Source organism: Balaenoptera physalus (genome assembly GCF_965194825.1).
Source record: "Balaenoptera physalus genome assembly, chromosome: 18".
NCBI lineage: Eukaryota > Metazoa > Chordata > Mammalia > Artiodactyla > Balaenopteridae > Balaenoptera > Balaenoptera physalus.
The window spans coordinates 30,676,309-30,700,651 of NC_138899.1; the positions used below are offsets into that span (position 1 = coordinate 30,676,309).

At 37.4% G+C, this 24,343-nt stretch overlaps 2 protein-coding genes across 2 annotated transcripts in view; both read left to right on the top strand.

Moving 5' to 3' along the window:
* The window catches only part of COMMD6 (COMM domain containing 6), a 131,158-nt gene that overhangs the window by 27,326 nt on the left and 79,489 nt on the right, over nt 1-24,343 (top strand). Inside the window, exon 5 of the transcript XR_014256063.1 lies at nt 1,898-1,956. The gene's annotated coding sequence lies outside the window, so the exon portion shown is untranslated. The remainder of the gene's footprint in view (nt 1-1,897; nt 1,957-24,343) is intronic.
* Nucleotides 1-24,343, top strand: part of TBC1D4 (TBC1 domain family member 4) — a 260,140-nt gene that overhangs the window by 12,664 nt on the left and 223,133 nt on the right. Inside the window, exon 2 of the mRNA XM_082434780.1 lies at nt 1,898-1,956. The gene's annotated coding sequence lies outside the window, so the exon portion shown is untranslated. The remainder of the gene's footprint in view (nt 1-1,897; nt 1,957-24,343) is intronic.

The following is a 24,343-nucleotide window of genomic DNA, read 5'->3' on the forward strand; positions in this document are numbered from 1 at the left end:
CAAACCAGAAAAACAACCCCCAACCACTCATGAGAGGCATGGTAAGATAAAAGTAAAACATACAGTTCAAGATACACCTAATTTAGTTAAAAGAGATCTGAATTTTGTCTATGGGTCCTGTCTGATACAGAGGGTATTCTACAGTGGGTCAGATGTGATCTTGGGCAACGTCATGACAACAACTAGAAGAGAATTCCGTATTAATGGTCTGTAAGGTTGACTACACCGTTGTAACCAAAATCAGAACAAGGTATAATTACAGTCAATTGTTACAGATTTCTTGATTCACAATGCTTAGGAAATCCTTAAGTTTTCATTAGTAATGCATTTAGAAGCTATATCTTATGTTGAGGTGCACATTGTTCATCCTCAAATCAAGTGATTCTTTTAAAAGTAGATTAGGGGATTGTGTTGGGGGTACTCAAGACCACCCTCAGTTTTGGTAATTCATTAGGAGCAGTCACAAAACTCAGCATATAGTCATACTGATGGCTACAGTTAATTACAGTGAAAGGATGCAAAGTGTAAGCAGCAAAGAGGAAAGGCACAGGGGGCTAAATCTGGGGTAAACATATGCAAGCTTCCAAGAGTCCTTTCCCAGGGGAGTCATGTAGGATGTGCTTAATCTCTCACCCAGCAAGTTGTGACAAATTGTGTGAAATGTTGCCAACCAAGGAAGCTCATTAGAGACTCAATACCCAGATTTTTTTTATTGGAGCTGATCATATAGGCTCCCCTGCCTGGCATGTAACCGAATTTCAGACTCCCAGAAGGAATGCAGAGGGTTTCATAACTACATTGTTTGTACAAACAATTTAGGCACAGTGAGCCACTCATATCAGTCAATGGTGGGAACACTCCTGGAATCCAAGTTCCCAGATGCCAACCAAGGGCCAACCTTGTCAGCTGGCCTTTTTAAGTATAAGCAGTCAGGAGTGCTATGTTAACTCTTTTCTGCACAGGGATAATTAAACACATCTGAAAAGTATAGAGGTAACTTGCTAAATAGCTTCTTATAGATCGCCTAAAGAAGTAATCTACTTGCTTTTATGCTAATTCATTAATATTAATTCTCATGAAATGAATGATGCTAGTATAAATTTAGCCTATACATTCTACTATACTGATGAAGAATTTCAGAGTTTAAGTATTAAGGTTTTCAAATTCGAATAAGAAACTTATGTGCCATCATTTAAATGGAATTTTACTATTTCACCTGTCATTCTCCAATGAGTGTGCTGATTTTACTAGCCCTGTTATTTGATAAGGGGATCTGCTAGCTATTGATTTAACCACCATTTCATAGCACACAGAAATACTGAATATTACAAATCGCGTAGCTTGATTAACTTAATCCTGATTTACGCTCTTTTGAATTCCAAGTACCATAGGAGAAAATAGCTATCAATCTTTGGCTAGTTAACTATTTCAGCATATGAAGAACATTTGTTAAAGAAAAGCACTTACATATCTCATTGTGTTTCACACTTCTGTGCCAAGGTAAAGGGCAAAGGAATATTTAAGATGTGCTATTAAAGAACTGTTATTATCAAGCACATAACCGCAGGGTGTAGGCAGATTTTAGATTCTAAGCCATGATGACTAAGCAACAGGTTGGAGGAATTCAGACAGATATTAACGTTCTGGCCCATAGGAGTTTCCAAAGGAATGGCAGGGCAAATGGGAAACCCTAGAGAAGCAGACTGTTGACTGTCTCCTTCCAACATGTGCAAACCCTGTCATGCTGTAGAAGGAGGAGCTTAGTTTGGGGGTTGAAGAAAGACAGTATTTTTTATTTCTTGCTAAAAACACCACTCATAGTTGGGCGTGAAAAACCCCTTGCTTTCTAGTATAGACATCTAACCATTCATTTATATACTTGGTGTCTCCTCTGTAGCACATATACCAAGAGCCAAGGATACTGAGGTGAATGAAATTGATCATGCCCTTGAGGAGGTAAGTCTTTTTGTGGCAGTGGTTTTCAGTACTATAAGGTGACTACAAATCAGCTGAGGTGTTTGTTCCTACCCATAAACATTTAGATATTGATCGGGGAAAGATTAACTATTTATTAATAATTGTTGGAGTTGGGTGATGTGTATATTTGGGTTCATTATACCATTGTATTTTTTGTGTGAAAATTTCCATATAAATTATTTTTTATATCCTGAGAATTTACCATGTTTTATTAAAAAGTCAAAAGATATTAGTACCTTTAGTTTACAAATATATTTGTTCTTACTCCAAGATGGGAGACCAAGATACATCATAGAGCAATTTTTATCATACAGCTGGCCTCAATCATCAAAAAATCTAGAAACAATAAATGCTGGAGAGGGTGTGGAGGAAAGGGAACACTCTTGCACTGTTGGTGGGAATGTAAATTGATACAGCCACTATGGAGAACAGTATGGAGGTTCCTTAAAAAACTACAAATAGAACTACCATACGACCCAGCAATCCCACTACTGGGCATATACCCTGAGAAAACCATAGGTCAAAAAGAGTCATGTACCAAAATGTTCATTGCAGCTCTATTTACAATAGCCAGGACTTGGAAGCAATCTAAATGTCCATCGACAGATGAATGGATAAAGAAGATGTGGCACATATATACAATGGAATATTACTCAGCCATAAAAAGAAATGAAATGGAGGTATTTATAATGAGGTGGATGGAGTTAGAGTCTGTCATACAGAGTGAAGTAAGTCAGAAAGAGAAAAACAAATACAGTATGCTAACACATATATACGGAATCTAAGGGGAAAAAAAAAAAAAAAGAAAAAAAAAAAAAAAAAAGGCCATGAAGAACCTAGTGGCAAGACGGGAATAAAGACACAGACCTACTAGAGAATGGACTTGAGGATATGGGGAGGGGGTGGGGTGAGATGTGACAGGGTAAGAGAGTGTCATGGACATATATACACTACCAAATGTAAAATAGATAACTAGTGGGAAGCAGCCGCATAGCACAGGGAGATCAGCTCGGTGCTTTGTGACCATCTAGAGGGATGGGATGGGGAGGGTGGGAGGGAGGGAGATGCAAGAGGGAAGAGAAATGGGAACATATTGTATATGTATAACTGATTCACTTTGTTATAAAGCAGAAGCTAACACACCATTGTAAGGCAATTATACTTCAATAAAGATGTTAAAAAAAAATAAAAAATAAAAATAAAAAAAAAAAAAAAAAAAAAAAAAAAAAAAAAAAAAGTATACTTTGAGCCAGATAATGTGCTTTTTTTACTTTGATTTGTGATACATGAATTGGTAAGCAGTTTGTTCCATAATAGGCAGTAAAAGAAGCTTGTTTGACTCCAACAAATTTCTAAAAGTAGTTTTACATGCAAATCATTAGGAAAAACTAACTTGACTAAAACATTTAAAAAGAAATTGACAGTAAGACTGAGGGATATGTAAGGTGAACAGAATAAGTAATCTAAACATTAAAACTCTCCCAAGTCATGGTGTACATCTGAAGATAGGAATTATACTCTAGTATATGTGAAACATGAATAAAGTTGTAAAATAATAAAATCAAGTGATCATCTTTTTAAAATACCTTATTATAAATTATGTGCTAGTTGTTAAAACTTCAAATAATAAAACTGAATATTGAATGAATGAATGGATGCATAAATAAATAAATAGGTGGTTTTCTTTAGCCTCAGTTTAAAAGTCACATATCTAATTGTTCATCAGAGATGATCTTTTGGTTTCCACAAAGTTTTTCTTTTAATTTGAGAGTCTTTTTAAAAAATTGGAAGACCCCAAAATACTACATGTACATTCTCCAGTGCCAGTAATTGGCTAGAGCTGAGTAGTAACTACCCCCTTTAAGATGGAGTTTGAATTCTTACATGCATGAGTACATGCCTGAGATTCTGTACATCTTGAATGTTCACAACAGTTTCTATATGTTCCTTATACTTAAATGTCAGTTTGCATGGATATAAAACCCTTGGCTCACATTTTCTTGCCTTGAGTGTTTTGCATATGTTACTCCATTGTCTTCAATTATAGAGGGTTGCTGTAAAAAGATCTGATGACAATTTGATATCACTTCCCTTATAAATGATTTGTATGTTTTGGTCTAGATACAAAACGAATACTTAAAGTTTTTCTTTAAAATTCATTAGTTTTACTAAAATAAGTCTTGATGTTGGTCATTTTGGGTTAGTTTTTCCAGGTACATAGTGTGCTTTTCAAGATGTATGTTCAAGTTTTTGTTTTTTTTTTTTACTTCTGGAAAATTTTGTTGGATTATAGGCTTTTAATATTTGTTCTGTTCCATTGATTTGGTTCTCTTCTTTGGGCACTTCTGGTATGCATCTGTAGGAACTTCTCTGTTTTCTATACCTGTCACTTTCTCTCAAAGCCTTTTCACCTCTTTCTTCATTTCTTTTTGAATTTTAACACTTTCTTCCTTTTAATCTTCTATTTCTGTCATTACTTGTTGTTTTTATTTGTTCTTGTGTTTCTCCTTATATATGCTTCCTTAAAAATTTTTGAATTATTTCCTGAGTTCTCTCATTTTTTTCTCTACATAAACTTTTGTATCACTAAATAAAGCACATTTATATATGAGGAAAACTCCTAAGCCCAAATGGTGAAGTACCCACTGCTGCAATGAATGCTTGCCACGGGCAGGTTAACTCCAAAGAGCGGAGACTTCAAGATACTTAAAAGTCTCTAAACTAGAGAGAGAGCAGAAGACTGGCTGAAAGTCATACAACGATTGTCAGATCTCCTCTACCTCATGCTCAAAACCACCGAAGATGGTATAATAACGTCTAGAATTAGTGTCATGTTCCTGTTTGTTCAAGTGAGTTTTCTCCTGATCTTAATGATTAGAACAAAGGCAAGAGCTACAGAAGAGGCATTCCATTGATAAATATAGAACCATATCAGAACATCAAAGAGGAGGTAACATAGAAAATCTTGTTTTTTCAAATATCAGATGCTTTCATATTGTAGCCGTATAGCAGTGGAGTAAGCTCCACCTCTCAAAGGCTTAATTCAGGACTTCCCTGGTGGCGCAGTGGTTAAGAATCCGCCTGCCAGTGCAGGGGACACATGTTTGAGCCCTGGTCCAGGAAGATCCCACATGCCACGGAGCAGCTAGGCCCGTGCGCCACAACTACTGAGCCTGTGAGCCACAACTATTGAGCCCATGTGCTGCAACTACTGAAGCCCACGCACCTAGAGCAACAAGAGAAGCCACCACAGTGCGAAGCCCCCCCACCGCAACGAAGAGTAGCTCCTGCTCACCACGACTAGAGAAAGCTCTCGCGCAGCAGTGAAGACCCAACACAGCCAAAAATAAATTTACAAAAAAAAGGCTTAATCCAAAGACTTTCTGTTGGTATCACACCAAACAAGGTTCACTGTACTTTGGCATTCTTCTTGAACTGTGAGATTCAGCTGGCTTTTTAGGGTGTTGGAAACCTTTATTTTGTGATCTCCATCACGATTTCAAAATGGTCAGCTGTTTACTCAGACAGGTAGGCCCCTTGATCAATTTAGACATCAGCATCTTTTTTTGATGGCAGTTTTATATATAAGGATTTCTTTTTTTTTTTTTTTTTTTTTTTTTTTTAACATCTTTATTGAAGTATAATTGCCTTACAATGGTGTGTTAGCTTCTGCTTTATAACAAAGTGAATCAGTTATACATATACAATATGTTCCCATTTCTCTTCCCTCTTGCATCTCCCTCCCTCCCACCCTCCCCATCCCATCCCTCTAGATGGTCACAAAGCACCGAGCTGATCTCCCTGTGCTATGCGGCTGCTTCCCACTAGTTATCTATTTTACATTTGGTAGTGTATATATGTCCATGACACTCTCTTACCCTGTCACATCTCACCCCACCCCCTCCCCATATCCTCAAGTCCATTCTCTAGTAGGTCTGTGTCTTTATTCCCGTCTTGCCACTAGGTTCTTCATGGCCTTTTTTTTTTTTTTTTTTTTTTTTTCCCCTTAGATTCCGTATATATGTGTTAGCATACTGTATTTGTTTTTCTCTTTCTGACTTACTTCACTCTGTATGACAGACTCTAACTCCATCCACCTCATTACTACCCAAAGCAATCTACAGATTCAATGCAATCCCTATCAAACTACCACTGGCATTTTTCACAGAACTAGAACAAAAAATTTCACAATTTGTATGGAAACACAAAAGACCCCGAATAGCCAAAGCAATCTTGAGAACGAAAAATGGAGCTGGGGGAATCAGGCTCCCTGACTTCAGACTATATTACAAAGCTTCAGTAATCAAGACAGTTTGGTACTGGCACAAAAACAGAAATATAGATCAATGGAACAGGATAGAAAGCCCAGAGATAAACCCACACACATATGGGCACCTTATTTTTGATAAAGGAGGCAAGCATATACAGTGGAGAAAAGACAGCCTCTTCAATAAGTGGTGCTGGGAAAATTGGACAGGTACATGTAAAAGTATGAAAATAGAACACTCCCTGACACCATGCACAAAAATAAACTCAAAATGGATTAAAGACCTAAGTGTAAGGGCAGACACTATCAAACTCTTAGAGGAAAACATAGGCAGAACACTCTATGACATACATCACAGCAAGATTCTTTTTGACCCAGCTCCCAGAGAAATGGAAATAAGAACACAAATAAACAAATGGGACCTAATGAAACTTAAAAGCTTTTGCACAGCAAAGGAAACCATAAACAAGACCAAAAGACAACCATCAGAATGGGAGAAAATATTTGCAAATGAAGCAACTGACAAAGGATTAATCTCCAAGATTTACAAGCAGCTCATGCAGCTCAATAACAAAAAAACGAACAACCCAATCCAAAAATGGGCCGAAGACCTAAATAGACATTTCTCCAAAGGATTTCTTTTTGCACTTCAACCTCTACCAGCAGGAGGTCTCGATTCCTGTAAGGAAGAGTCGTTAGGGGCTATAGCAACAAGTACAAACCCTGGAGGACCAGTGCTTACAGCCTCACTCGGTGCCTGGTTGTACTTTTACCACCTTGCTAAGTGTATTTTGCTTTACTTAGGTCTGTAATATGGTCATTTCTCGGCTCAGAGGACTTTTGAACTTGCTTTGATTTGTCACGGTGGACATTTCCTTTTGCTGCACAAATTGCATTTCTTTCTTTTCATAATAATTTCTAATTTTCAGTCTTTGTTTGCACAAGATAACTTTTCTCAACCTTTTACCTTTTCTTTGCTTTTGCCTCTATTTCTTCTGCTTTCTCACTGGCTTTTGTTCAATGAAAGCTACCATGTGCTTAATCTGCTATTGCGTGTCAGCACTGCAGAGGCTCATGGCAAAGGCAGAGTTAGCCTAGAGTATAATGGGCTCAAGTTGATGTTTGAAGGGCCAAGTGAAAGAAATGGCAGAGAGAAACTCAACAAAGGTCTCAGCTTCCTTGCTTTATAACCCCAGATTCTGGTTTTGCTATTTTTGAGTTTCTCTAATGCTGATTTACGTTATTCTTTCATAGCTTCTATACTTTTCTTAATTTCTTTTAGCTTATTTTGAAATATTAGATTTTATAGTTTCACATTTGGTTGCCATGTCTTTTCAAAGTGTTTTGTCTTGGTTTGTGGGGATTTTATTCTGCCTCTTATTCTCCTTTTAATGATAATAATTTTGCATGGTACTTGGCCAAATTTTTTCTATTGCTTATTTTGAAAATAAGTTTCCCTTTACTTTTTATGAGAGAGGAGGGTCCAAAAAGATAGATTTTCTAGCTTCCCTGTTCCAGGACTTCTGCTGCTGCTGTTTTTGCAAAGTAACAAGAAAAAAATAGCCTCTTTCAGAGATCTGCCTCTCACTGCCTTTTTTCTTTTTTAAATAGGAAAGCAATGCATCACTCTTAACAAGGGAGAATTACTTTAAAACAGGGAGTATCATAATGGGTAGCTGAGAGAAGAGTGGAATTTTAATCAAATGCACATATTGAGTTTAATGATCCAAAACAGATGAATAATTCTCCTCTAGAGTTATAGCCATAACCATAAAAAAATACTGCCTGGTCTAAATAACTTCTTTCATATACTTTAGGGCAAAGTGATGAGAAAATTTAGTAACTATATAATCCAGAGATGGTCCCACTGCTTCTGAGTGCTTTTAATTTCTCAGCCATCACTTTTGTTTCTCTCACCCTCTCCCTCCACATTTGCTGAAAATAAATTCCCTAGGCCACCTTTTTCAGTGTTTTCTCTTACATAATCTCAATACTAGATAATCAATTATTTGGCAAAGTTTTCTATGAAGTTACATATGTTATTCAAGAATTTGTGTTGCATCCTCTGAAATTTTGTTGAGAACTGACTTAAAATTCCCTAGAGTTTGTCTAAAATACTTTATATACACATCATTTATTGGTTAGGTAATGATTACAATGGGCATATAGTTTATTCATTTTTCTCTTCAACTTTTGTGTTGAACAGAATATTGTACTATTTATCCTTATACAGATTTGGGAGTTCCTCTGACTGTTGTAACAAAGCTGCCTATCTTATGACTATTTTCTTTTTGGGGGGGCGTGTTAGGCTTTCTGTGTTATAACCTAATAGAGTTTCCTTGTTGAGGCCATGGGCTAAGGTCATATTGAGGTAGATTTCAAGCAGGATCTCCTCTCAAAGGGAGAGGTCCTTTCCACCATCAGGTACTTGGGTGAGTAGAGGGACTGAAGCCCTTAGGACTTAAGCAGCCCAGAGCAGGGGCTTGAGGGCAAAGATGACTCAAGCTCTGTGTGAAGAGACTGGATAGACAATGAAGTAGGCTTAGCCCCCTTCTTAGACCTTACGCCCAGTTTACTCCTCTGAAGGTTAGTGGGTGCCTTGGTGATAGGGTCAGTATCTGGCTAGGCAGGTCTCAGAATTGTAACGAGCTACGAAAAGTGTCCTCAAGTGGAACCGTGGAACATTGTCCTGGTTAGGAGGCAGAATTGTCCAAGGTCATGGATTCCCAGGGAGCTCTCTACCAAATCTGGTGGAACGATGCCAGGAAAACAAAGGAGAGAAAAAATATTGAAGTCTGTGGCTAAGAGTTTCAAGTGAGGGAGGAACAGGGAAAGGTGCCAGATGATGGTGAGTTCATCTGATTCAGCCCTGAGGCCCTGTACAGGGAGTATATACACTGGGCAACCTCTTTCACGAGCCACCACGCATACTGCAGAGGCTGGCAGCTGCTTAAAGGAGCTTCTCTCTGAAGCATCCTTTCATAACACAAGAGACTATTCATAAACCTTTTTCATTCTTCTCAGTCCTTCCAATCTACCACTCCTCAGATTTTATTTTATTTTTCTCAGATGATCTCATCTTCATTTCACAGAGAAAATAGAAATCATCCAATGGAACTTTCTCAAATTCTTGGCACCACATCTACCAAATGAACTGCATCCACACTCGTCCTCATTTTTTGCCTTTTTGATGGAAGAGATATTGTGCCTCCTGTCTACAGACAATTTCTTCACTTGGTTTCTGGATTAAATACCTCATTTCTTATAAAGGAATTCAGTCATTTATTTGGCAAAGACTTACTGAGCATCTACTTTGTAACAGATGCCATGTTCCATTCGTTGATTAACTGTTTTCTCTTTTGTAGATTCAGCTTCTCTCACTCCATTCATTTTCTCCCGATAGCATTTTACTGTGCTCAGTACTCTCTACCAGTTAAAAACCAACTAAATGGAACCAAACTGAAAAACAGCCCCCCTGTCCCCCACTCCCTCCTTCAGCTACTAGTCTTTATTCTTCTCTTTAGAGCCAAGCATCTCTAAAATGTTACCTATATTTAGCATTTTAATGTCTGCATCTCTCATTCATTCTACTTCTGCTCTTAGTAAAAGTATGTTCTCTGTGGTCACCAATAACGTGCATGTGGCTAAAACTGGAATGGAACCATTTCAGTCTTCCCCTTATTTGATCTGTATGCAGCATGTAAAAATGTGGACCACTTCTTTTTTCACTGGGTTTCCATGACACCACATTCTTCCTATGTCTCTGGTTTATCCTTCTCAGTCTTTTTGCATGCTACATTTTGGTCTGCATTTCCCTTAAATGTTGATCTTCCTCCGGGTTTCCTAGGCATCTTTCCTTCTCATTGTCAGTGCTCTGTGGTTGATGTCATCAGCTCTTCAGACTGAAATTATCATCCATATCATGTAGGAAAAATGCTTTGACATTGTGTTTAGACATGAAGTTGTTGGAATCTAAAAGATTATCTTGTTTAAATAGGTCTATAAGGAGAAAGCCCAAATAAATGTGTTCATGAATCCTTATTAGCAATCTATTTCCTGCTGATTGGGGACATATTACAGCATAGGTGTGTAGAGTCATTTCTTACAACAAACATTCTAACAGATACAGTTTCATGCAATGCTGATGTAATTCACAAATACATTATCATAACAAACATGAAAAACAAACTTTGTAGTATCTATTGTCTTGAGTTAATGTTACATTTTGAAGGAGATGATGATGACTATGACGATGATGATAATTCTTTTGTAATTACGAGAAGAATATCACAAAAAAGTTCTCTTTGTCCTTCTCAGCAAACTGTCCAGTGATTCATATTTATGATACAGAAACTGCATATATAAATTCAACATGGCCTTCTCCCCACCTGGCTAGTGCTATACGTTCTTTTGCATTTTTGATACCTGAATTATAAATGTTATTAAATCTTCTCCTTTACCTAAAACCTGTGCTAGTTATTTTCCATTTGCTTGTCTGGATACACTCTGCCCTTCTCTCCCTTGCCTTATGCCTTGGAAAATTGTCCTCTGAGGACTATATCACTTGTGCCCCTTTGGCTTGTCCAGTGGCATGTATACCAGCTGGAGATACAGCACAAGAGGAGAGCAAGGTCAGGGCACTTCTTCCCTGCCTGCTCCCTGCTCTGTGCCATATCTCTGGCAGTAGCTGTGTCCCTCCCCAACTATATGTTCTGCCGGGCAGTGCCTCCCTCTAGGTTCCATTAACGCTGTTTCTTGGGGACTTCCCTGGTGGTCCAGTGGCTAAGACTCCATGCTCCCAATGCAGAGGGCCCGGGTTCTATCCCTGGTCAGGGAACTAGATCCTACAGGTATGCTGCAACTCTCCGCAACTAAAGATCCTGCGTGCCTCAACTAAGACCCGATGCAGGCAAAATAAATAAATAAATAAAACATAAATATTTTAAAACAAAACAAAACAAAAAACACTGTTTCCTACTCTTGACTTTTTAGTCATAGGTATAATAATGTTTCCCCACTGCTGCAAAGCTCTCAGTGCCTCGATATTCCCTGTCCTCCTCAGTTCTGCCCAATTCTTGTTACTCCTTTCCTTTAAGTCTTATTTGAATCCATCTAGGGTGAATTTTTTTTCTTTCTGGGAACCTGACTTTTATGATAGTGTTGTAAAACTAGCCCAGTGCTCTGCATCCTCAAAAGCACTTGTGTCATCAATTTTCTGCTTCTGTTAAAGATTCTCATTGAATAACATTGTCACTTGGGGTCCCAAGATTTTGCCTATATTTCAACCAAAGCTGAAAGTTTGCATTTGTAATTTGGTATTTCATACGTGCTAATGATTCTCAAATTTATATCTCTAGCCCAGATCTGTCTCTTAAATTTTATTTATTTTATTTTATTTTATTAATTAATTAATTAATTTATGGCTGCGTTGGGTCTTCGTTGCGGTGCGTGGGCTTCTCATTGTGGTGGCTTCTCTTGTTGCGGAGCACAGGCTCTAGGCGCATGGGCTTCAGTAGTTGTAGCGCGTGGGCTCAGTAGTTGTGGTTCTCAGGCTCTAGAGCACAGGCTCAGTAGTTGTGGCACACAGGCTTAGTTCCTCCACAGCATGTGGGATCTTCCCGGACCAGGGCTCAAACCCGTGTCCCCTGCATTGGCAGGCGGATTCTTAACCACTGCGCCACCAGGGAAGTCCTGTCTCCTAAATTTTAGAACCACATGTTTAACTCCTCTGATTTCTCTGCTCCGATATCCCACAGACACTTAAAATCCAAATGTCCAATTCCAGTTCATCTCCTTGTATGTCCTTTGAGCAACTTTCTCAGCCTGTTCCTGCCTGTATAAAGTTAGGAAACCAGAAACTTCTTTACGATTGAATAGTCATGGTCCCTATTAGTCCAGGCTGGCAGTACTTTTGCTAGTACAATTCCCTTAAGAACTTTGGGAGTTTTCTATATATCAGATGAAAGTTCACTCTATGCTCTAGAAGCCAAAGCCACACTTGTTTTCAAGACAGTCTTCTCTTTTTAGACTAATTTACTGCTACTTTTGGATCAGGCTTCTGTGGACCTACATCTTTAAGCTTTTGAGAAGCCATTTTGTTCAGCCCAAAAAAGCACCAATTTAAATTCCTTAGAAGCCTTAGAAAAGTGTCTTCTGGCCATAGTTTTGATTTTATCCTTCATCTTTAGGCCATGTCTTAATTTGAAAATCTTTTATTTGCTTGAGAAGCTGGAAATAAGAGTTTACATTCCAGACTGGCACATTCTAGCCCCTCTATAATGTCTTTAAATTCTGCTTACATATTGGTCAGTTGTTTTCGGAGCCCATCTCTTTCTTGAAGCTCCTAATACTTCAGCTAGTATAAACACTCTCAGTTTTCTTCCTAGAAATCTCTGCTCAAATCCAAAAGTCCATCAGGTTACCGGGTGGACTATCTTTCAAGTTACTGCAGGTGATACTTTTACCACTATATTATATGACATGGGTCACTATTTTTTAAGCTTCTGTAGCAGTTTCCTCATCTTTTTTCTAGTCTCCTGCAATCGTTTTCTTGCTATTTCTACTAAAGGTTTCCTTTTCATCTGCCACATGGTCTTGGAATCAACGTCACATATTTTAGAGTTTTGTTATGGCATGATCCCAATTCTGCATACTGCATAGTATTGTAGTTACTTTTCCCTTGCCTGCATTTCTCATGTGAGGATGGCAAGTATGTTTCCAGTGCCTGGACCACAGTAGGTTTTCAATAAATATTACTTCATAAGTAAGTAAATTAGTTCTTAACTGTTAAAGACCCTTTAAAGGCATCATTGTAAAGTTTTATCAAATCTCAATTATCCTAGTAACTATTACTCTAGTTCAGCTATTTTCTCTAATATAGTATCTGTTTGAGTACAGCCTGTACAAATATGAGTAATAGCTCTTGTTTGAACTAAAATTCTTCCACCTACAAAGTGTGACCCTAAAAAAGATTCTTAATGTTTGTATGACTCAGTTTTATCATTTGTAAAATGAGGAAAATAGTGGTCCTTATCTCATACCATTTTTGTGAGAAACCTTGGTGCAGAGTGAATAAACAAATGGTGGCTATTATTATTATTTCATTTTTAGATACATGCATAATAAACTTATAACAATGGCCGTTTCCAGAAAGAAAATGGGTGTCTGGGGAAAGGAGCGGAAGGGAGACTTACATTTTGCTGTATTTACCTTTTTCTGTAACTTTCAAAATCTCTACCCTTTACATATATTACCTATTCAAAATAATTACTGGTTTGAAAAATATTACATGTATATTTGTTCATTTTAATCTCTATTATGTTAGTGGCTTGAGTGTTGCATTTTAAAATCAGCAAGGAAAATGTGGAATAATTCATCCATGACAGACTTAAAATAGATTTATTTTTAAGCTTCTTAGGGCCCATTAGAAATAGTAATTAAACAGGAAGAATTTTTACAGGGGGACAGTTTTATTGAAGCATCACTACTGCTTTCAGTTGCAAAGATTTTCATTAGGTTCAAGAGAAAATAGTCAATAATATCAGTTTAAATCCACATAATTCTGAAGAGCATAAATGTGAAATTCCACTTAGCGATAAAGGAGTGCATAGTGCAGGAAGTGTTTAATCTCTCCATACTAATATCTTCATTCAAATATACAGTATTTCATAACTTGTGCTTGACTGCATATGCTTAGCAGATTTGGAGCTGTCTGACCTGAAATTGTGCATTAAATAAATGTTCATTTTAACCCTATTTCTTTTCATCCCTCAAATAGGTTTTATGACAAAAGAGTTTTTCAGAGTTTTTCACTCGAGGCACTTCTGAATTAGGCAGTAAGACAAAAATGGGTATTGTAAAATTATGAAAAAAGAGAGAAGCTGCTTCCTCCGCAGAAACTTTTAACCTCTGGAGAGATTGGTTCAAGATGGCAGAGTAGAAGGACATGCACTCACTCCATCTTGCGAGAGCACCAGAATCACACCTAACAGCTGAATAGTCAAGGACAGGAAGACACTGGAACTCACCCAAAAAGGTACCCCACATCCAAAGACAAAGGAGAAGCCACAATGAGATGGTAGGAGGGGCGCAATCACAATAAAATCAAATCCCATAACTACTGGGTGGGTGACTCACAAACTGGAGAACACTTATACCACAGAAATCCACGAACTGGAATGAAGTTTCTGAGCCCCACATCAGGCTTCCCAACCTGGGGGTCCAGCAACAGGAGGAGGAATTCTGAGAGAATCAGACTTTGAAGGCTAGTGGGATTTGATTGCAGGACTTCGACAGGACTGGGGAAACAGAGACTCCACTCTTGGAGGGCATACACAAAGTAGTGCGTGCATCGGGACCCAGGAGAGGAGCAGTGACCCCATAGGACACTGAACCAGACCTACTTGCTAGTGTTGGAGGGTCTCCTGCAGGGGCGGGGGGTGGTGGTGGGGGCTGTGGCTCACTGTGAGGACAAGGACACTGGCAGCAGAAGTTCTGAGAAGTACTTGGCGTGAGCCCTCCCAGAGTCCACCATTAGCCCTGCCAAAGAGCCCAGGTAGCCTCCAGTGATGGGTCACCGCAGGCCAAACAATCAACAGGAAGGGAACCCAGCCCCACCCATCAGCAGACAAGCAGATTAAAGTTTTACTGAGCTCTGCCCACCAGAGCAACAGCCAGCTCTACCCACCACCAGTCCCTCCCATCAGGAAACTTGCACAAGCCTCTTAGATAGCCTCATCCACCAGAGGGCAGACAGCAGAAGCAAGAAGAACTACAGTCCTACAGTCTGTGGAACAAAAACCACATTCACAGAAAGATAGACAAGATGAAAAGGCAGAGGGCTATGTACCAGATGAAGGAACAAGATAAAACCCCAGAAAAACAACTAAATGAAGTGGAGATAGGCAACCTTCCAGAAAAAGAATTCAGAATAATGATAGTGAAGATGATCCAGGACCTCGGAAAAAGAATGGAGGCAAAGATTGAGAAGATGCAAGAAATGTTTAACAAAGACCTAGAAGAATTAAAGAACAAACACCCAGAAGAATTACAGAACAAACAAACAGAGATGAACAATATGATAACTGAAATGAAAAATACACTAGAAGGAATTAATAGCAGAATAACAGAGGCAGAGGAAAGGATAAGTGACCTGGAAGACAGAATGGTGGAATTCACTGCCGTGGAACAGAATAAAGAGAAAAGAACGAAAAGAAATGAAGCCAGCCTAAGAGACCTCTTAAACGCAGCAACATTCGCATTATAGGGGTCCCAGAAGGAGAAGAGAGAGAGAAGGGACCCGAGAGAATATTTGAAGAGATTATAGTCAAAAACTTCCCTAACATGGGAAAGGAAATAGCCACCCAAGTCCAGGAAGCACAGAGAGTCCCAGGCAGGATAAACCCAAAGAGAAACACGCTGAGACACATAGTATTCAAACTGGCAAAAATTAAAGACCAAGAAAAATTATTGAAAGCAGCAAGGGGAAAATGACAAATAACATACAAGGGAACTCCCATAAGGTTAACAGCTGATTTCTCAGCAAAAACTCTACAAGCCAGAAGGGAGTGGCATGATATATTTAAAGTGATGAAAGGGAAGAACCTACAACCAAGATTACCCGGCAAGGATCTCATTCAGATTTGATGGAGAAATCAAAAGCTTTACAGACAAGCAAAAGCTAAGAGAATTCAGCACCACCAAACCAGCTCTACAACAAATGCTAAAGGAACTTCTCTAAGTTGGAAACACAAGAGAAAAAAAGAGCCTACAAAAACAAACCCAAAACAATTAAGAAAATGGTAATAGGAACATACATATCAATAATTACCTTAAACGTGAATGGATTAAATGCTCCAACCAAAAGACACAGACTGGCTGAATGCATACAAAAACAAGACCCATATACATGCTGTCTACAAGAGACCCACTTCAGACCTAGGGACACATACAGACTGAAAGTGAGGGGATGGAAAAAGATATTCCATGCAAATGGAAATCAAAAGAAAGCTGGAGTAGCTATACTCATATCAGATAAAGTAGACTTTAAAATAAAGAATGTTACAAGAGACAAGGAAGGACACTACGTAATGATCCAGGGATCAATCCAAGAAGAAGATATAACAATTATAAATATATATGCACCCAACATAGGAGCACCTCAATACATAAGGCAACTGCTAACAGCTATAAAAGAGGAAATTGACAGTAACACAATAATTGTAGGGGACTTTAACACCTCTCTTACACCAATGGACAGATCATCCAAACAGAAAATTAATAAGGAAACACAAGCTTTAAATGACACAATAGACCAGGTAGATTTAATTGATATTTATAGGATATTCCAACCAAAAACAGCAGATTACACTTCTCAAGTGCACACAGAACATTCTCCAGGATAGAGCACATCTTGTGTCACAAATCAAGCCTCAGTAATTTTAAGAAAATTGAAATCATATCAAGCATCTTTTCTGACCACAATGCTATGAGGTTAGAAATCAATTACAGGTAAAAAAACGTAAAAAACTCAAACACATGGAGGCTAAACAATACGTTACTAAATAACCAGGAGATCACTGAAGAAATCAAAGAGGAAATCAAAAATTACCTAGAGAGAAATTACAATGAAAAGACGATGATATAAAACCTATGGGATGCAGCAAAAGCAGTTCTAAGAGGGAAGTCTATAGCAATACAAGCCTACTTCAAGAAACAAGAAAAATCTCAAATAAACAATCTAACCTTACACCTAAAGGAACTAGAGAAAGAAGAACAAACAAAACCCAAAATTAGCAGAAGGAAAGAAATCATAAAGATCAGAGCAGAAATAAATGAAATAGAAACAAAGAAAACAATAGCAAAGATCAATAAAACTAAAAGCTGGTTCTTTGAGAAGATAAACAAAATTGATAAACCATTAGCCAGACTCATCAAGAAAAAGAGGGAGAGGACTCAAATCAATAAAATTAGAAATCAAAAAGGAGAAGTTACAACAGACACCGCAGAAATACAAAGCATCCTAAGAGACTACTACAAGCAACTCTACGCCAGTAAAATGGACAACCTGGAAGAAATGGACAAATTCTTAGAAAGGTATAACCTTCCAAGACTGAACCAGGAAGAAATAGAAAGTATGAACAGACCAATCACAAGTAATGAAATTGAAACTGTGATTTAAAATCTTCCAACAAACAAAAGTCCAGGACCAGATGGCTTCACGGGTGAATTCTATCAAATATTTAGAGAACATATACCAACCATCCTTCTCAAACTCTTCGAAAAAATTTCAGAGGAAGGAACACTCCCAAACTCATTCTGTCAGGTCACCATCACCCTGATACCAAAACCAGACAAGGATACTACAAAAAAAGAAAGTTACAGACCAATATCAATGATGAATATAGATGCAAAAATCCTCAACAAAATACTAACAAACAGAATCCAACACATTAAAAGGATCATACCCCATGATTAAGTGGGATTTATTCCAAGGATGCAAGGATTCTTAAACATACACAAATCAATCAATGTGATACACCATATTAACAAATTGAAGAATAAAAACCATATGATCATCTCAATAAATGCAGAAAAAGGTTTTGACAAAACTCAACACCCATTTATGATAAAAACTGTCCAGAAAGTGGGCATAGAGGGAACCTACCTCAACATAATAAAGGCCGTATACAACAAACCCACAGCAGACATCATTCTCAATGGTGAAAAACTGAAAGCATTTCCGCTAAGATCAGGAACAAGACAATGATGTCCACTCTTACCACTATTATTCAACATAGTTATGGAAGTCCTAGCCATGGCAATCAGAGAAGAAAAAGAATTAAAAGAATACACATTGGAAAAGAAGAAATAAAACTGTCACTGTTTGCAGATGACATGATACTATACATAGAGAATCCTAAAGATGCCACCAGAAAACTACTAGAGCTAATCAGTGAATTTGTTAAAGTAGCAGGATACAAAATTAATGCACAGAAATCTCTTGCATTCCTATACACTAATGATGAAAAATCTGAAAGGGAAATTAAGGAAACACTCCCATTTACCACTGCAACAAAAAGAATAAAATACCTAGGTATAAACCTACCTAGGGAGACAAAAGACCTGTATGCAGGAAACTATAAGACACTGATGAAAGAAATTAAAGATGAAACAAACAGATGGAGAGATATACCATGTTCTTGGATTGCAAGAATCAATATTGTGAAAATGACTATACTACCCAAAGCAATCTACAGATTCAATGCAATCCTTATCAAATTACCAATGGCATTTTTTATAGAACTAGAACAAAAAATCTTAAAATTTGTATGGAGACACAAAAGACCCTGAATACCCAAAGCAGTCTTGAGGGAAAAAAACGGAGCTGGAGGAATCAGGCTCCTGGACTTCAGACTATACAGAAAGCTACAGTAATCAAGACAATATGGTACTGGCACAAAAACAGAAATATAGATCAGTGGAACAGGCTAGAAAGCCCAGAGATAAACCCACGCACCTATGGTCAACTAATGTATGACAAAGGAGGCAAAGATATATAATGGAGAAAAGACAGTCTCTTCAAGAAGTGGTGCTGGGAAAACTGGACAGTTACATGTAAAAGGATGAAATTAGAACACTCCCTAACACCATACACAAAAATAAACTCAAAATGGATTAAAGACGTAAATGTAAGACTGGACAATATAAAACTCTTAGAGGAAAAGATAGGAAGAACACTCTTTGACATAAATCACAGCAAGATCTTTTTTGACCCACCTCCTAGAGTAATGGAAATAAAAACAAAAATAAACAAATGGGACCTAATGAAACTTAAAAGCTTTTGCACAGCAAAGTAAACTATAAACAAGACGAAAAGACAACACTCAGAATGGGAGAAAATATTTGCAAACAAATCAATGGACAAAGGATTAATCTCCAAAATATATAAACAGCTCATGAAGCTCAATATTAAAAAAAAGACCAACCCAATCAAAAAATTGACAGAAGACCTAAATAGAAAACTCTCCAAAGAAGACATACAGATGAACAAGAGGCACATGAAAAGCTGCTCAACATCACTAATCATTATAGGAATGCAAATCAAGACTACAACGAGGTATCACCTCATACCAGTTAGAATGGGCATCATCAGAAAATCTACAAACAACAAATGCTGGAGAGGGTGTGGAGAAAAGGGAACCCTCTTGCACTGTTGGTGGGAATGTAAATTGATACAGCCACTATGGAGAACATATGGAGGTTCCTTCAAAAACTAAAAATAGAATTACCATATGATCCAGCAATCCCAGTACTAGGCATATTCCCAGAGAATATCGTAATTCAAAAAGACACATGCACCCCAGTGTTCATTGCAGCACTATTTACAATAGGCAGGTCATGGAAGCAACCTAAATGCCCATCGACAGAAGAATGGATAAAGAAGATGTGGTACATATATACAATGGAATATTACTCAGCCATGAAAAGGAACTAAATTGGGTCATTTGTAGAGACGTGGATGGACCTAGAGACTGTCATACAGAGTGAAGTAAGAAAGAGAAAAATTTTGTATATTAACGCATATATGTGGAATCTAGAAAAATGGTACAGATGAACCTGTTTGCAAGGCAGTAATAGAGACACAGATGTAAAGAACAAACGTATGGACAACAAGGGGGGTAAGTGGGGGGGTGGTGGTGGTGGTGGGATGAATTGGGAGATTGGGATTGACATGTATACACTAATAGGTATAAAATAGGTAACTAATAAGAACCTGCTGTATAAAAAATAAGTAAATAAAGTTAAAAAAAAAGACAATCTATGAAAAAAATAATTGATAAGCTGGCCTTCATTCAAATTAAAAACTTCTGCTCTACAAAAGACAGTTTCAAGAGGATTAGAAGACAAGCAAATGTTTTCTTCAAGGCTGCGAGAAAACATTTGCCAAAGACACATCTGATAAAGTCTTGTTATGCAAAATACGCAAAGGAACCTGCTGTATAAAAAAATAAATACAATAAAATTCAAATATTCAAAAAAAAAAAAAGAAAAATTTAAGCTCTGTAACTAACTGATTCTGTTCTTTGGCATTCAACAGAGCTCTCAACATGTTCATTCACCAGAATTATATTAGTCACCTTCTCTGTGCCAAGCACTGTGCATTTGAGTAGCAATCAGTTGCTATGTATTGTGTTCATTTTCTAGAACATTACTCTCATTACCTGCTTAGTTTGTGCCTCAATTTCCTAATTAAAAAATGTCACTTTTATAATTCTTAATTTATAATTCTGTCAAGAGTATTAAGAAGTAGCACCTATATTTGGGGTGTGGGCTGAAGTAAATAATTACCTCAATTTTTGTGAAGTCATGTTAATCATTGTTAAAAGACAAAGTGTGGTTAATTTCTTTGACTATTCCATGAGTGTTTGAAAAAAAAAATCTGTATTCTCTCTTTTTGTTATGTCCAAAAAAGATAATGAGAAACTGGGAGAAATATAGAAAATGTATGCTGAACAAAATGTTACTATTCCTAATATGGGGAGATTCTATAATTTAGCCCTAGTTTAAAAAATAGGCAAAAAAATATTATCACCAAATCCTTCAAAACAATATAGATAATCAATAGATATGAAAACATTCTTCCTTGCTATTCCTTTCTATTGTTTTCCCATTCTTTATCTTCCTGATTTCTAGACTTAATTTTATTCCTTCTTTCCTTATTATTTCCTTGGGTTTTTCCATGTCATTTTTTTCTCTTTTTGGTTAAATTCTTAGTTTATTTGTTTTCATCCGTTCTTTTTTTTATTTTGATAAGTGTACTTTAATCAATACATTTATCTGTATTCCACAAGTTTTGACAGACAATTCCTTTTTAAACCTAACTCCATATCTTTAAGCTTTTCTCTTATAATTTTCTGTTTAACCAGGATTATTCAGTACTCTATTTTTCTTACTTTCCAGATATGTGGATTTTTAAACATATGTTTTTGATTCCTAGTTACCTTGAATAATAATCAGAAAACATGTTGTATATGATAGCAATTCTTTGGAATTTATGGGTTTCCTGGGTGACACAGTGCATAGTCAATTTTAGCTTTCTTCACAGGTGCTCTATAAAAATTTTGTATTCTCTATTCATTTATTCATTACATGTATTTAAACTGTAAATTATGTTATCGAAATTTATAAATTTGATTATATTTAATTTAGTTAATCTTATAGTATATGAGGATGATTTGTTAAAGTCACCAACTATTTATTTTTCCTGTCATTATTTTAGTTTCTGTTTTATGTATGTGAGAGCAATTTATTTAGTGTGCATGTGTTTAAAATAAAATCATCTTCTTAATACTTATGCTGGCAAATATTTCTTCATGACCCCCTTCATTAGCCTTAAATTCTATTTAACCTAACATTGAAACCACAACCCTGATTTTCTTCTCATTCATGTATGCCTGATATATTTTCTTCTATTTATTTTCAATGTTTATATATCCTTTCTTTTTTAAAAATTTAATTAATTAATTAATTAATTAATTAATTTTTGGCTGCATTGGGTATTTGTTGCTGTGCATGGGCTTCTCACTGAGGGCTTTCTCTAGTTGCAGCGAGTGGGGACTACTCTTCATTGTAGTGCGCGGGCTTCTCATTGCGGTGTCTTGTTGCGGAGCACGGGCTCGAGGCACGTGGGTTCAGTAGTTGTGGCTCACGGGCTCTAGAGCGCAGGCTCAGTAGTGGTGGTGCACAGGCTTAGCTGTTCCGCAGCATGTGGGATCCTCCCAGACTGGGCTCGAACCTGTGTCCCCTGCATTGGCAGGAGGATTCTTAACCACTGCGCCACCAGGGAAGCCCTATCCTTTTGTTTTAAAAGTGATTCTGTAAACAACACATTCCTGGATCGTTAAGTCTTTATCTTTTGGTCTGTTAGAGTAACTAACTTACATTTATTATAGTTACTATATGGAGTTACTGTAGCCGTACTATTTTAAATTTTCTAATTATCACACTTTAATCTTGTTTCCTTTCTTTTCTTTTTTTCTTTTTATTCCCTTTCCTTTCCTACTGGATAGATCAATATTCTACTAATTTGAACATCATATATTTTATATCTAGTTTCCTAGTAGCTATCCTTTATTTATTTCCTCTCTGTCTCCATCTCCCAAATTTGGGAAACTTTTCTTTTTTTTTAGTATAAAGAGCAAGAGAAACTGACTCTGAGAGCACGTAGTATTCCAAATCTTTTGCCTTTGCAAGGTTCTTAGCTTTGAAACCTGAAAGCTAAGAATGGACTCTTTTGTTATCTGTGTTCTGCTGTGTCGTCATTCCCCTGGATCAGTGAAGATGCAATGCCCTGGCTGCCTGGGCTGGGGGAAGGTCACAGGGAACAAGGAACAATAAGGGGAAAACCCTGATAGTATCTCAAATTGTTATTCAGTCACAAACACTTGTGCTCTGTTTACTATCTCCAGTCAGAACTCCACCACGATTTTGGAGAGGCATTCTATTATTTTCTAGTATTTTATCATTAGCTAGTGGATATATTTAGTACATTTACCTGAAATTATATAATTAAATCATTTGGTGTATCACCTCTGTGATAGTAAAATCCCCTCTTAATCTTTCGTTTCTTAAATTCTCATTTGCCATTTATTCAATTCAATTCATTCATTCACTCAGTATTTATTAAGACCCCATTAAGAGTCAGCTATTGTGTTTTCTGCTGGAGGAGAACAGAGCACAAAACAAATAATCCCTTCTCTCAGGATGCTCTCTTTGTGGTGGGGGACACAGACAAACCACCCAGTAATTATAAATGTAATGAGAGCTATAACAGTGAAATGTATTTAAAAAAAGACCCAAGAAGAGGAGGGGGAGGGGTGTGATGTGACAGGGTGAGAGAGTGTCATGGACATATATACACTACCAAATGTAAAATAGGTAGCTAGTGGGAAGCAGCTGCATAGCACAGGGAGATCAGCTCAGTGCTTTGTGACCGCCTGGGGGGGTGGGATGGGGAGGGTGGGAGGGAGGGAGATGCAGGAGGGAGGAGATATGGGAACGTGTGTGTAGCTGATTCACTTTGTTATAAAGCAGAAACTAACACACCATTGTGAAGCAATTATACTTCAATAAAGATGTTTAAAAAAAAAAAAAAAAAAAAAAGACCCAAGAAGAGAGGGCCACTAACACTGACTGGGGAAGTAAGAAACAACTTCACAGAAGACAGGATTCTTGACTTGGGTCTTGAACAATAGATCAATGTTTCCGTAGTGAAAGATGGGGGAAATTCAAGTTGTGGGCATTAGGAAGCCAGAGCAATCGGGGAGAGGAAGAAGCTTAGGAAGCCCCATGAAGACCTGAGCATGTAATGCATCTGGGAATGGAGGTTGTCTGGGTGAGGGAGTGGGGGAGTGAGGAGCAGCAAATATAAGACTAGAAAGATTCGTGATTTGAGCTTTAGGAAATGTATCTTCATTGAAAGATTTTTAAGCGGGAAGAAAAGTAGATATTGGGGGAGGGTACAGAATGGAAGAGAGAGATAGAGAAAAAAAGAGAGAGTACATTTGTGCTTGGAAGCAAGGAGACAAGCTAAGAGATTGAGATGAACCTTTCCAGTCTTATACACTAGCTCAGGCCCTTATACTTCTCATGTAGTATATAGTTTTTAAACTAGGATTTGACTGAATGTTACAACTTCTAATTAATGCTAACAGCATTATAATATTGGGATATTAGAGGAGCACTTTTTAAAAAAATGTAAGTGTTTACTTTTGGATATCATAGTAGAGGTGCCTACAAGACTATTCAGGAGATATTTCTTGCAGATTGTTAGAAATGCTTTCCATGAGCATATTCTTTGGCCCTTTTTTGGGCAACAGTGGGGTTGAGAGTGGAAGGGTTGGGGGTCAGAGGATGATTTATTTCCCCACCATTTAGTAAACATCATAGACCTGCATATGCAGTGTAATAGCTGCCAAACATTTAAAATTGTATCATCCTCTTGTCTTTTTCTAAATTCAAGTGATCAAACTGTAATTGAACACTTTTTTATGTGCATGCAATTCTCTAAGCTTCTGCAGGTGATACAATGACGATAAG